Consider the following 13069-nt stretch of genomic DNA (forward strand, 5'->3'; position numbering starts at 1 on the left):
ATTGATTGGCTGGCGACCAGTCCAGGGTGTACCCCGCCTCTCGCCCGAAGACAGCTGGGATAGGCTCCAGCACCCCCGCGGTAGAAAATGAATGAATAAAATGTACTTTTCACCAGCTCACCTAGATTGGCCATCTTGAGTCAGATATGTATCAAAGCGAGTTTTAAGGCAACGTGTTTAATCCTCTAATAGGGGTGCACATTGTGTGGTGAGAGGACCTCAGAGAAATAACAGCTGAGTACCAGCATGCATTTACGGTGTGTGTGTGTGTGTGTGTGTGTGTGTTGCTGTTCAAACCAGGCCAGATAGAGGAAGGAATGGCTTGAAGGTTTGTAAGAAACAGGTGGCTTTGTAAGAAGGAGGAATTACCAACAGAAACACTGCATGTGGGTTGGAAGTGTTGCAGCCTGTCATGCTGCAATCTCCCTTTGAAGTGTGTGTGTGTGCTGGGAAGGGGGAGGCATGTTTATGTGAGTCAAAGTGACTGCACAGATTCATGTCAGCACAACTTCTGTGTGTGTGTGTGTGTGTGTGTGTATGCTTGTGTGTGTGTGTGTGTGTAAGAAATAGAGAGAGCGAGAGAGTGTGTGTGATCTATGAAGCTGTGTGAAGGTGAGCCAGGGGTTCTCCTGACCAGAGGCATGTCTGACTGATGTGTGAAGGCTTGTGTGCATGTGTGCGTGTGTGTGTGCAGCAGATGCATATGTGTGTCGTACCCCGCCTCCTCCCTTTCCTTCTCTGTGTTGCAGTCCTCTGTGGGGCTTTCCATCAAATGGTTAGATCTCCCCTACTGGATCCAGCAGGCAACCGTCCAACAGCCAACAGTCAGAGGAGGAAAATCATTAATAAAGGAACATTCTATTTATAAGCAATGGTGACTCTGCGTTAAGGAAAGGTGGGGGGGGGCAGTGTCCCACCAGACGGCGCTGTTTGTCATTGTAGCTGAACTTAATGGCTAGCAACATTTTAACAGAAAATAATAATATTAGAAGTAACAGTGGCCAATAAAATATGACATACCGGAGCATGGTTTGCATGTCCTTGCTCGAAGACAGCTGGGATAGGCTCCAGCATGCCCGCGACCTTCGTGAGGATAAGTGGTATAGAAAATGGATGGATGGTTTTGAGTGTTTATACTGTTATGTCCACTTTGAAAGCAGTTCTATGACATCACAATTTAGCTAAAAAAAACCCCAAAAAAACTGCAGTTATTAGCATCAACATTTCAGTCTATTTACTTTTTTGGTAAATTTTTTGGTTTCCCATTTTTGGTTTAATTTTATTTCTACAATAAAGCCAATAAAAACACACACTACGGGCTGCAAATGGTCCCCAGGCCGCACTTTGGACACCCCTACCCTAAAGAGTAACAAAGGCTAATTAGTTGGGCAGGCGGATCCAGGAAGCATCGATCCACAAATTAAAGGGTGCAAATTCTTGCCAAGCTAAAAAAAAAAAACACATCCCTTTAAGGGTCACATGAGCTGCCACCTGAAGCCTGTCCCAGTTGACTTAGGGTGAGATGCCCGATCATCTCTGTAGTTGAGTAAATAAACATCCAAAATTTTCAGGTATTTAAACGCATTTTTGCTTTTATTTTGGTATCTAATTTACAATCAAATGTGTGTGCACGAGTGCAGGGGCCAGATGAGGAGTTTTGTTTTTGTCAAAAGGCAAGCAGGTGTCGAAGTGATCCCTGCTGGTCCTCATCTCCAACATGACCGCCCACACTGGCCAGCTTCCTGCGGTCGACAACACACGTGCGCACAGATGCAACATCACACGCGCACTGTCAGTCATCGGCTTTCGGTGCGTGAGATGAATGGTGTGAGTGACTCAGCTGTGGTGAATTCAGACAAAACAAACCCCTGCCCCCCCCCACGCTCACAACTGATATGCAAGTTTTGACTAACAAATGAGTTGACCTCCTGATGGACTCAGCGGTGATTACGCACACCGAGAGACAGACACACGCCCTGAATACCTTTAAAAGATTGCTAACTAGGTTTAATCATCAAGAACAAAATGTACGTTCGACCAAATTATTATTTGCAGCTACTAAGCAGGAAGGGTAAAAAACATTTTCCACACAAACTGCTCCACAAAACCACAAAATACTGACACATTTGTAAGGTAGAGTCTATTAAAAAATCCTGTTATAATAAGCGCTATAATTTGTATCGGTGTCAACACTACTGGCACATAAAAATGATTTCCTGGTAATTTATGTAAACATCAACACGCCATAATCGTTGAGGCAAAGGTTCTTGCATCCAGTGTGTGGTTGGATGATTGCTATAATTTGCATGTACGTAATTATGGCTGTCAACTGCATTATGATTATGACTTCATGGAACAGGAACTACTATTATGCCACTGACATTCTCATTCCTTACGTTTACTATATTGAAGGAGATGGTTAATATATAAAATCCTACTGTACATCCATGTTTCAATATGAACTAACCCCATGGGGGCGAGTTAGTGTAGTAGATCACACTATATGGACAAGGTACTAGACGCACGCCCCCCCCAAAAAATACTAGTTTCACTCATTTGTTGTGCAAAATAACATCAGAGTGAGACCTCTGCTAACAAACGACAGTCGTTTGGATGCAATCACACTCGTTATTATTTCATTCAGATGTAACAATGCTCACAAAACAAAAAGCAGTTGATTAAATGATTGAGTATGGTCAGATTAGAGGTTAGATGTTTTCTACGACAACTCAAACTGTCCAATTGTGATCAATTGAATGCCTTACGAATACAACGACTTGCATGAACGAGAATATCACAGGCAGACTAAATGATTGATTCGTTTAAGAACGGATGAAACGATCAGTGGATGTGAGAGATACAGTAAGTGGTGTCGCAGACCTGCCCCTCTGTTCAGAGTAGAGTAGATAGATTCCCTCACTCCTCCAGAATATGTACATTTTGTCCTCAAAAGACCGCTTCTCTTTAACAAGTCTTGAACTGGAGAGTTAGCTCATCTGTGTTGTGATATGCGTCTGTAAGTGGCTGCTTGGTTTTCCCAATGGAACTACAGTGGAATCTTGGTTTTACAGTTTTTTTAATGAAAATTATACCTAAAAATATGTTTCAATTTATATACATTAGGGGTCTCAAACTCGCGGCCCGCGGGCCAAATGCGGCCCGCAGGATGCTAGTTTGAGGCCCCTGCTTAGTTTGATATGGATGCCGTATGGTTTCATGTACCCAGAAATGACAGCTTAAAGCTGTGTGCACACCGCACACAATTGACGCGATTTTGCCCCGCCCATACGCAAGCGAACGAACCCGCCTGTTTTGCTTTTTCTCTCATCATCCATGACTGAGATCAAAACACTGAAAAAGTGTTTTGTTTTTTTTTGAAAACCTGATGCGGCCCAGCCTCACCCAGACCCTAGCTCCAGTGCCCCCCAAGTAAATTGACTTTGAGATCCCTGATTTACATGGTCTCGGTTATAGTGCGGCCAATAAACTAGTCCGCGACATTAAGTGGCCAAACAAAGCATTCACATGATATTTTTTGATGATAGTACATTATTGTGGGGTCGAGTGGTTAGCGCGCAGGCCACACAGCTAGGAGACCCCAGTTCGATTCCACCCTCAGCCATCTCTGTGTGGAGTTTGCATGTTCTCCCCGTGCATGCGTGGGTTTTCTCCGGGTACTCCGGTTTCCTCCCACATTCCAAAAACATGCCAGGTTAATTCGCAACTCCAAATTGTCCATAGGTATGAATGTGAGTGTGAATGGTTGTTTGTCTATATGTGCCCTGTGATTGGCTGGCGACCAGTCCAGGGTGTACCCCGCCCGCCTCTCGGTCAAAGACAGGTGGGATAGACTCCTTAGTATACTCCTTAGTACTCTGTGATTATTCTAGCTTCAGTATACTGGGACATTCTGGACAATTCTGCGTTTTGGGGCAGACTGTTTTCTGTACCATTCCAGTGACTTCTGCTTTTCATAAATATTTATCCAAAGAATAGACAAAAGTCCAATGGACCATGTCAAAATTTTCCACATCTTTCATTCTTTGCTCTCATCACAGTTGCAAAACAGGGACATACTTTCTGTAGTTGTAATGGGTAGATTACTTTTAACAATATAATATAGCTGCTGATTCGATGGGCGGCACGGCGGTCGAGTGGTTAGCACGCAGATCTCACAGCTAGGAGACCAGGGTTCAATTCCACAGGTTTTGTGAATGGTTGTTTGTCTATATGTGCCCTGTGATTGGCTGGCGACCAGTCCAGGGCGTACCCCACCTCTCGCCCGAAGACAGCTGGTATAGGCTCCAGCACCCCCGCGACCCTCGTGAGGAAAAAGCGGTAGAAAATGAATGAATGAATGAATGCTGATTCGATTATTGGTTTCTGCTCCTACAAGAACATGAAAAATACTTTTTTATGCAACTAATACTATTATAACGATCAAAAATATTTTATGTTTTTTTAATCATTGCTTTGTCCAGAGTTAAAAAAAACCCTGTTTGCTCCTAAATACTTAACGGACCACATATTCAATAATGACACTATTTTTATCATCAGCCTCGATGGGTAGTCTAACGCCACACACACCCCTATCCTAAAAAAACACACACACACACACGTTTTCTTTCAAACAGGGTGGAAGTAATTAAAGCAAGTGGAGCTAAATTGAAGTGTATTGAACTCATCTCTCACGCTCTCAGTCTGTCAATAGATCACTCGCCAAGCTATATCGACCTCAGCAAAGACCGCAACACACTCCTCTTTGTGCTGATGGAAGTGTGTGAATAAAAAGGAGGCGGACGAGGGAACAGAAAGGGAGGTAACGATTTGTGCAAGGCTTCCTCATCATTGTCCTAGAATGAATCCCCCCTCCCCTCCCAATCACCTCATATGCCCTATTCTCTGCTTCTATTTTCTCCTTGCACTCTAAACCTTCTATCTCAATCTGGCAGGAGAAGTCGTGATTTTAACGATATGAGAACCTGCCATGTCCACAAGATTAACAGCTCAATAGAGGAGCATTTATGTGTTTTTTTTCCCTGCAGGGCATACAGTACATGCATGATCATAAACGCTATATAGATTGTGTTGTCATCATGAACACCCGGCGACACCTCAGGTGACTGTGTACTGCACTAACCACGCGGTGATGTGCAACAAGAACAAACACGAGAGCCGCAGTGCTCTGGAAGCAGCAGGAGACAAATCAAATTATTGAATATTCATCAGGAATTCCCCTGAAGGTCTCAACATGACAAATGTGCATTCAACGTAATATCAATGGCAGAGGAGAAGAATGGGCATGCTGTTGTTGAAATGTCTTCTTCCTTGACTTGATGTGAATTCAATTGGAGTTGAATTGATTATGTCCTTTTTGTGATCAATACTAAATAGGTTTGCTGGCTCAGGTCCTCCACGGTTTGGCCCAGCTCATTTTCTAATCCAAATGTTCTATTTGTTGCATGTTCATTTACATGGGTTTGAGAAAATAAGCCAAAGCTACACGCACACAAGTTGAATGGGGGAAAAAACAGCTTGGCACTAATACGTACTTTAGTGTCATTGCAGAAGCATTCATAGCGGTAGAAAAACAAAAAAAAAAACAAGCTGGAGATAATTTTCCACCATTTTTCCACCACTGTCTCATTTTTTATGGGCACACTGTAGACGTCAAATAAACAAATAAAAGCAAAAACAAAACAAACAAAAGCAAAATTTGTAGAATAGAGCTAAAAGGCATAATGTAATGAGAAAAATTTAAATGTTCATTTATTTTTTCATGTTCATGTTTATTTTAATGTCATTTACAAGCATTTAGAATTGTTTAATTCATGTACAATTATCATAGTAAAATTATTAAAACGTATTTTGTGTTTGAGAGTCAACCGCTGATGACATCAGCGACTTCACATCCAGTTCTGGTTGCCATTTTGTTTTGCTAGCTAGGATGCTAACAAGGGAAGACATTATGGCTCTTGAGGCTCTTTTGTGATTAAGGGCTATATATAAATAAATAAAAATTATGTGATTAAAAATAAATAAATTAAGAACACAGTTCTTGTTAACCTGCCATATTATACGCTAACCGAGGAATGCACGCAAATTTTAAACAAAAAACATGCTAATCAGTGCAGACGCTAACTGCGGTTCCGCTGTACATAAAAATTAATGAGATTCTCAATGATAAACACACACAAACATTGGTCATAGTATTGCTGGATAACACTAGTCTGTAAGCAAAATGCTTAAAAAAAAAGTAGTGAATTTTTTCTTGGTTTAAGTAAAAAAAAAAAGATTGGCTACAGTTTCCATGATACATTTTTTGGGTCAAAATAGGACATTTATGTAAAATAAAGCAAACATTGCGTGGTGGATAGTGGTTAGCGTGTTGGCCACACAGTCAGGAGATCAGGTTCGAATCTCTGTTGGGCATCTCAGTGTAGAGATGTTCCAAAAACATGCTAGGTGGCAAACCTCCTGCACTATGTCACTGAAGATACAACTACAACTTTTTGCAGTTGGAATGTGGTCAGGGATGACCAGGCTGCTAAGTATAAGAGACAAACCAAACAGTGTCATTCAGATACTGAATAAAGGGAACTTTGTTATTTTAAGTGATATTTTAGCTTTTTTTTCCCAAAAGATATTCAATCACCTAAAATATTTCCTGACAGAAAAAGAAGTGAAACTTAAATATTTTCAAAATATAAATATTATTTTTAAACAAAAATCTATTGTATAAACAGATGTTAAATAAGTTATGATGTAAAACAATATCATTAAATATCTTCAATACATTTAGCCACTTTTATCCCCAAAGCAGATTGAGTCTAAATATACTTATTTCTTCTAATCGGCAATTCAGGATCAGAACATGTACACTTGAGTTTGGGAAGTAAAGGCAATGATTTTAGGCAGGAGGAGTGGCCGTTCTCCTGTCATTATAAAATCACTGCCTCCCCAATGTTTTCTTTTAGAATGGTGAGTGATATTTCTTTTAAAAGCAGTAAAGAGAGATAAAGGGGAGAAGGCTGTTTGCTTGTGATGACAGTATTCATACCTGAGGCGCTACGACACATGGAAGCGACAGATAATATTTGGAAAAGCACCTGTGAGTGTGCGTGCAGTTTATCACACCAGAGGAGCAACGGAATGCTAGGAAAAGTGCGTATTAGCAAATACAAACAGTAGCTATGGCGATGGCAAGTATATAAAACAACACGCACACATACACGTGTATATATTTTGTCATCAGAAGATCAATACGTAATCACCTCTCTGAGCTAGGGAGATTCCTTTCTTCACACAGGTGTGTGTGTGTGTGTGTGTGTGTGTGTTAGCATATGCCTCTATTACCACATCCAAGCTGCTTTGACTGGAGTTAAACAACATTCCTAGTCCAGTTTTCCTTTCCTTTCCAGTGAAGCAAAATTGTTTCTAGTGGGTGAGACTTTTGCAGATTTCAGAATAGATTTTGTCAATTTTTACCCAAATTGTGCACAAATTTAATTAAATAAATTCTGGATTAGTTGTGATAATGCATGCTATACTGCTGTTCATGCAACTACAGGTTAACAGATGCAAAATAAAATAAATGTAAATTGCTACCCATTTGCTCCTTCCTGCATTCGTAAGGCATAGCATAGTCTTATTTATGTAACATTACAGTACAACAATGTGGTTAAGTCCTTACATAGTTTGATCATGTAATGCCAGCACAGCACCATGATTTGCCTTTCAATATTTACACATCATGACAACAAAAAAGTGGTCACTTACATTTCTTCTTTTTGCATTTTAAAGGTTGTCTTAGAACCTCCTTAAGATCCAACTGTGCAAAATGTAAATTGCAACATTTTGGATTTCAATGTCCTAAATCCCACAATGCCCCGTTAGATTAAATCATCATCAAACTCATCAAAAAGCCATAGCATTTCAGTATGTGGAATCAAACTATGGAATGGATTGAGTAAGGACCTCAAACAATGCACAACGATGAGCCAATTCAAGAAACAATACAAGCAGTTGATGTTTGCTAAATACATAAAAGGATGTAGAGCAGGGGTGCTCACACTTTTTCAGCATGCGAGCTACTTTTAAAATGACCGAGTCAAAATGATCTACCCACTACAAAAGTGCAAAACATCTATTTATTTTCAAATGTATTGAGGATTATTTGTACGTACAATGTATGTTGATGTACCTTACATAACCAAATGAGCCAATATTGCAAAACACACATAATTAACTATTAAATTTTTTTGTAATTACCTGAATTTACTTTGATGACTTGCACTGAATTGAACCAGCCAGGGATGCATAGTCCGGACAGTAGCTGCTGATAGCCAGCCTCAAGCACACTTCCAAATGTTTATGAGTCATGGATAATATCCGTATCATAATATCCGTATAATATTCCATATCCGTATGGAAGTGATATGTTTTTTGCCTTTTTACTTGGTCCAGTTTTTGCCTTTTTACTTGGTCCAGCTCCTTCACTCATTTTAGTGACCATAAACTTTAGCGAGGGCTTAAAATCTCGCAATTCGCCGACTAGCTTAGCACTTTGCATCGTTGTTTACGCATGAGCGGTGACCTAAAGGTCAAAATTCAGTTGTCATCTGACTGGTTGTCCTGTATGTCAATCAAGTAACGGGGATGGATGATAGGCTGACATCGTAAGTTCTGCTGCACTTAGAGACGTTGTTTGATTTGATTGGTCGCCCGAAGGGCAACATTCAGTTGTCATCTGAATGGCTGCCCTGTATATCAATCAAGTGACGGCATTGATGCTGGGATGATATTTTTTTAATATCACGCCGCGATCGACCAGCGATCGACCAGTACCACCTCCGCGATCGACCGGTAGATCGCGATCGACTTAATGAGCACCCCTGATGTAGAGTCTTGAACCAGTCATGATGTGCTATATATATCACTATATTGATACTTACTATGGTACACATTATGTCATTGTATGGTCATATCACCTTGTACTTCGGTACAGACTACATTATTAAAAAAAAAAACACAAAAAAAACCTTAAACTGTATTATAGAAAGCAGGAAGTGGACAAATGTAACAGTTACTGATTGTAAAAATACCAGATGGAGGGGTAGGATTTAATAAGCTTTGCTTCTTCCTACTCCTTTTGGACATGTGGAACTGTGAACTGATTATGTGATGCATTCAATTGTAATCTGATGCATGTTCAAATGAAATAAAACCATTACCATTACCATCATCAGTCCACATCAGAGATGATGCTGGATCCAGGCTGAAGCTACCCAGCTGTGGTGCACAGAGCCTGCACATGTTAGGACAGGAAGATGCACACAACCTGTGATTTATTTCAGTGTGTACACATGCTCACACACATGCACACCACACAGACACGGTGACAGGTGTGTTTTGCATACGGTTTGGAAAAGAGGAGACAAGATCAGTTGGTCTATGTGGCGTGTGTGTGTGTGTGTGTGTGTGTGTGTGTGTGTTTAACAGTGTTCCCACACTGATGCTTGAAGTCAGGTGGGCTGGCACATTTGGATCTTCTTTGAAGGTGTGTTTATGCATAACACGCAGGCACATACACACACACACACACACATATACACTGACCAGCTGTTTCTCTCTTGCACTACTCTTTGATGTCTATACTTTTCCATTCTAGCCATAGCACTTGCAATCTCCTCTTCCTCTCTCTCTCCTATCACTTGCACTTTAGACACACACCTGTCCCTCCGCATGTATGTTAGTGAGGTATGGTAATTATTGTTTCGAGTCAACCCTCTAAAGGACATACATGGAAGTCAAGAACTGCTCAAGTATGAGGAGTATTTGGTATAAAAATGCTAAAAAATATTGAGCATCTCTACTTTACACTTGCTGATTTAGAATGACTTAAAATGACGGTATCATTTTGATTCTGAATCAGAGGGAATTTGTGCAGATGTAACTCCAACATTAATAAACAAATATACCATTCTGTATCAAAAGTAGAAAAAAAAACTACAGTGTTGTGTGATTTCTTGGATATTTAGCTTTCTGGTTCATGGAGAATAACATGAGACATAAGGAATAAGCTCAATCGACTCCATTATTAGTGACCAGTCCAGGGTAGGATAGGTTCCAGCATACCCCTGAGGACCAGCAGTATAGAAAATGAATGGATGGACTCCATCATTACACTACCTTGCCTGTGTAACACAAAAGTGGAGAAAAAAAAACTACAGTTGTGTGATTTCTTGGATATTTAGCTTCCCGGTTCATGGAGAATAACATGAGACATAAGGAATAAGCTCAATCGACTCGATCATTAGTGACCAGTCCAGGGTAGGATATGTTCCAGCATACCTCTAGTGAGGACCAGCAGTATAAAAAATTAATGGATGGACTCCATCATTACACTACCTCGCCTGTGTATTTTGCGAATGCAAAGACAACATCATCTGTTTTTACCTCAACACTTCTGCATGTATTTCAAACCTTCAAGCCATCAATACCTTCTAGTATTACCTGGTCTGTCTGTTTTGAGTCAAGGCCTGGCCAGCAAGGGAATAGGATGCCCATGCATGGGGCCTTTCAGCTCAGAACACCTGATACCTGCTTGTACCCCCGACAACAATCACTCCCCCTTCCAAGTCACCCTAAGAGCCCTTGACTACGCTTTCCAGTCTGGGAGCCAGCTGCCTTTTTTAACCATAGACACACAACAGGAATGAAGGATGTTATTGTTGTCATCAGCTCACCCTGCACCCTGTGTGTGTGTGTGTGTGTTATGTGTACATCTCTATGTGGGCTCTCTCTGTCTATGGAGTCTATGACTGTCTATCTGGCCCCCTGTCGTCTGAGCACTATATCTGTGTGAACTTCACGTTCACCTTTGAAGCCCCCCACCCTTTTGACCTGCTTTGATTCTCTTCCCCCGTCAGTGTGGGCAGAAACATGTACATATAATGACACACTACACTAAATGGAGGAAAGTCTGCAAAGGTTTGAATTGAGATTTGAATTATTGCTCATTATTATTGTTTATGAAGTTCGTCCACATCAAACTCATTTAAGCAGGCCTTTATGACATTGTTTTGTGTAATGGGGCATGGAAAATAGCTGTTCCAAAAACCTGAAGAAGTTTGTCTTAAGATCAGTAATTAAGGTTCAGTTGGAAGTCAATAATGGAAGACCATAAATGGAAGACTATTCATTCATATTCTACCGCTTTTCCTCACGAGGGTCGCGGAGCCTATTCCAGCTGTCTTTGGGCGAGAGGCGGGGTACACCCTGGACTGGTCGCCAGCCAATCACAGGGCACATATAGACAAACAACCATTCACACTCACATTCATACCTATGGACAATTTGGAGTCGCCAATTAACCTAGCATGGTTTTGGAATGTGGGATGAAACCGGAGTACCCGGAGAAAACCCACGCATGCACGGGGAGAACATGCAAACTCCACACAGAGATGGCCGAAAGTGGAATTGAACCCTGGTTTCCTAGCTGTGATGTCTGCGCGCTAACCACTCGACCGCTGTGCCGCCCCCTATTTGTTTTTAATTTGTCTTATTAACTTAATAAAATATATTTTTGGAGTATTCAGGCACCTTTGAAGAGCAAATGAACTCCCATTAATTTATTGATTAATTAATTTTCTAACTGCTGGGATAGGCTCCGGCACCCCGGCGACCCTCGTGAGGAAAAGCGGTAGAAAATGAATGAATGAATGAATTTTCTATCCAACCAATTTGTCTATTTTAATACCACTTTTAGGGTCACAAGCAAGATGGAGCCTATCCCAGTTGACTTTGGATGAGCGGTGTGGTCAGTGGCAGGACACATATAGACAACAACAACATATAGAGAACATGCAAACTCCACACAGAGATGGCCGAGGGTGGAATCGAAACCTGGTCTCCTAGCTGTGAGTTCTGCGCGCTAACCACTCGACCGCTGTGCCGCCCGATTTAACCAATTAATTTACTTTAATTTAACCAATCTATTTGACTGATATTGTGCTGTGTCTCACATTCTGTCCATATTGTCTACATCTCCCCTGCAGACCATCAGCATCAGCAGCATCAGTACACTTGTTTGAAGTCCAGCACATGCGTAACCAGCATCTTGTTTCCACATAAATAAACACTGCAACTCATAAAAGCCCATTACAAAGTTGCCTCTCGCTTTTTTACTGCACGTCACCAATGTGATGAAATGGTGCCGTTGCTTTGAAAGCACATGTAGAATAGCAAGCCTTCCACTTGCATGCTGATGATAGTTTGACTTGGGAGGTTGGAGGACAATGAAGGGAAAGCTTTTCATGGCTTTTTACTACATTCTCAAACAGCAGTAAGTGTAACACCTCTGCATGACACATCTGCTTGGGGTTAGGACGGCAGTAGCATTTTTTTTTTAGCTCTTTCCTGTTTACTTTTCAAAGACATTGATGAATAGACTTGGAGAACAATTTTTGATTTGATTTTGTGTGATAAGATGCGAGATGTCAACGCAGTCTATCTCACCACACATCATGAGAACTCCGTTCCGTGAGTATCACATGAAAATACTGAATTTTTTTGGTTTTCTTTCATTATGTAGCATTTTTTGCAACACAGAAAACCCAAACAAGAGAAAAGAACAATAATAATACAGTAGGCCCTAACAAATAAAAGTGGTGACACCTATAAACAGCCCTAAAATGTCTATTTTTTTACACTGTAAACCATATAATTTGTTCCAATCATTTATTTTTAAAACATAATACAGATACATTTATATTTATAAACTATGCTATTTCGTGCTTGAATGTGGCCTATGTAATGCAAAACATATTTAAGCTAATGTTACATATTGTTGCCTAAATTAAGCATTTTCAAGAGTAAACATGGCTAATTAAACTAAAATACTGTACAAATATAAGGCGTTCAAAGACAGTGTAGTATTCCACACTAGCCACTAGATGTCAGTAATGTTAGTGTAATGTTTGGTGAGACAAACACCAGCTAGAAAGATGCACTACATGTCATCTGTGCCTTATGTGTGCATGTATCTCATGACTAGGCATGTGATTCG

This window comes from Doryrhamphus excisus, chromosome 1 (genome assembly GCF_030265055.1).
Source record: "Doryrhamphus excisus isolate RoL2022-K1 chromosome 1, RoL_Dexc_1.0, whole genome shotgun sequence".
In the NCBI taxonomy this organism is placed as follows: domain Eukaryota; kingdom Metazoa; phylum Chordata; class Actinopteri; order Syngnathiformes; family Syngnathidae; genus Doryrhamphus; species Doryrhamphus excisus.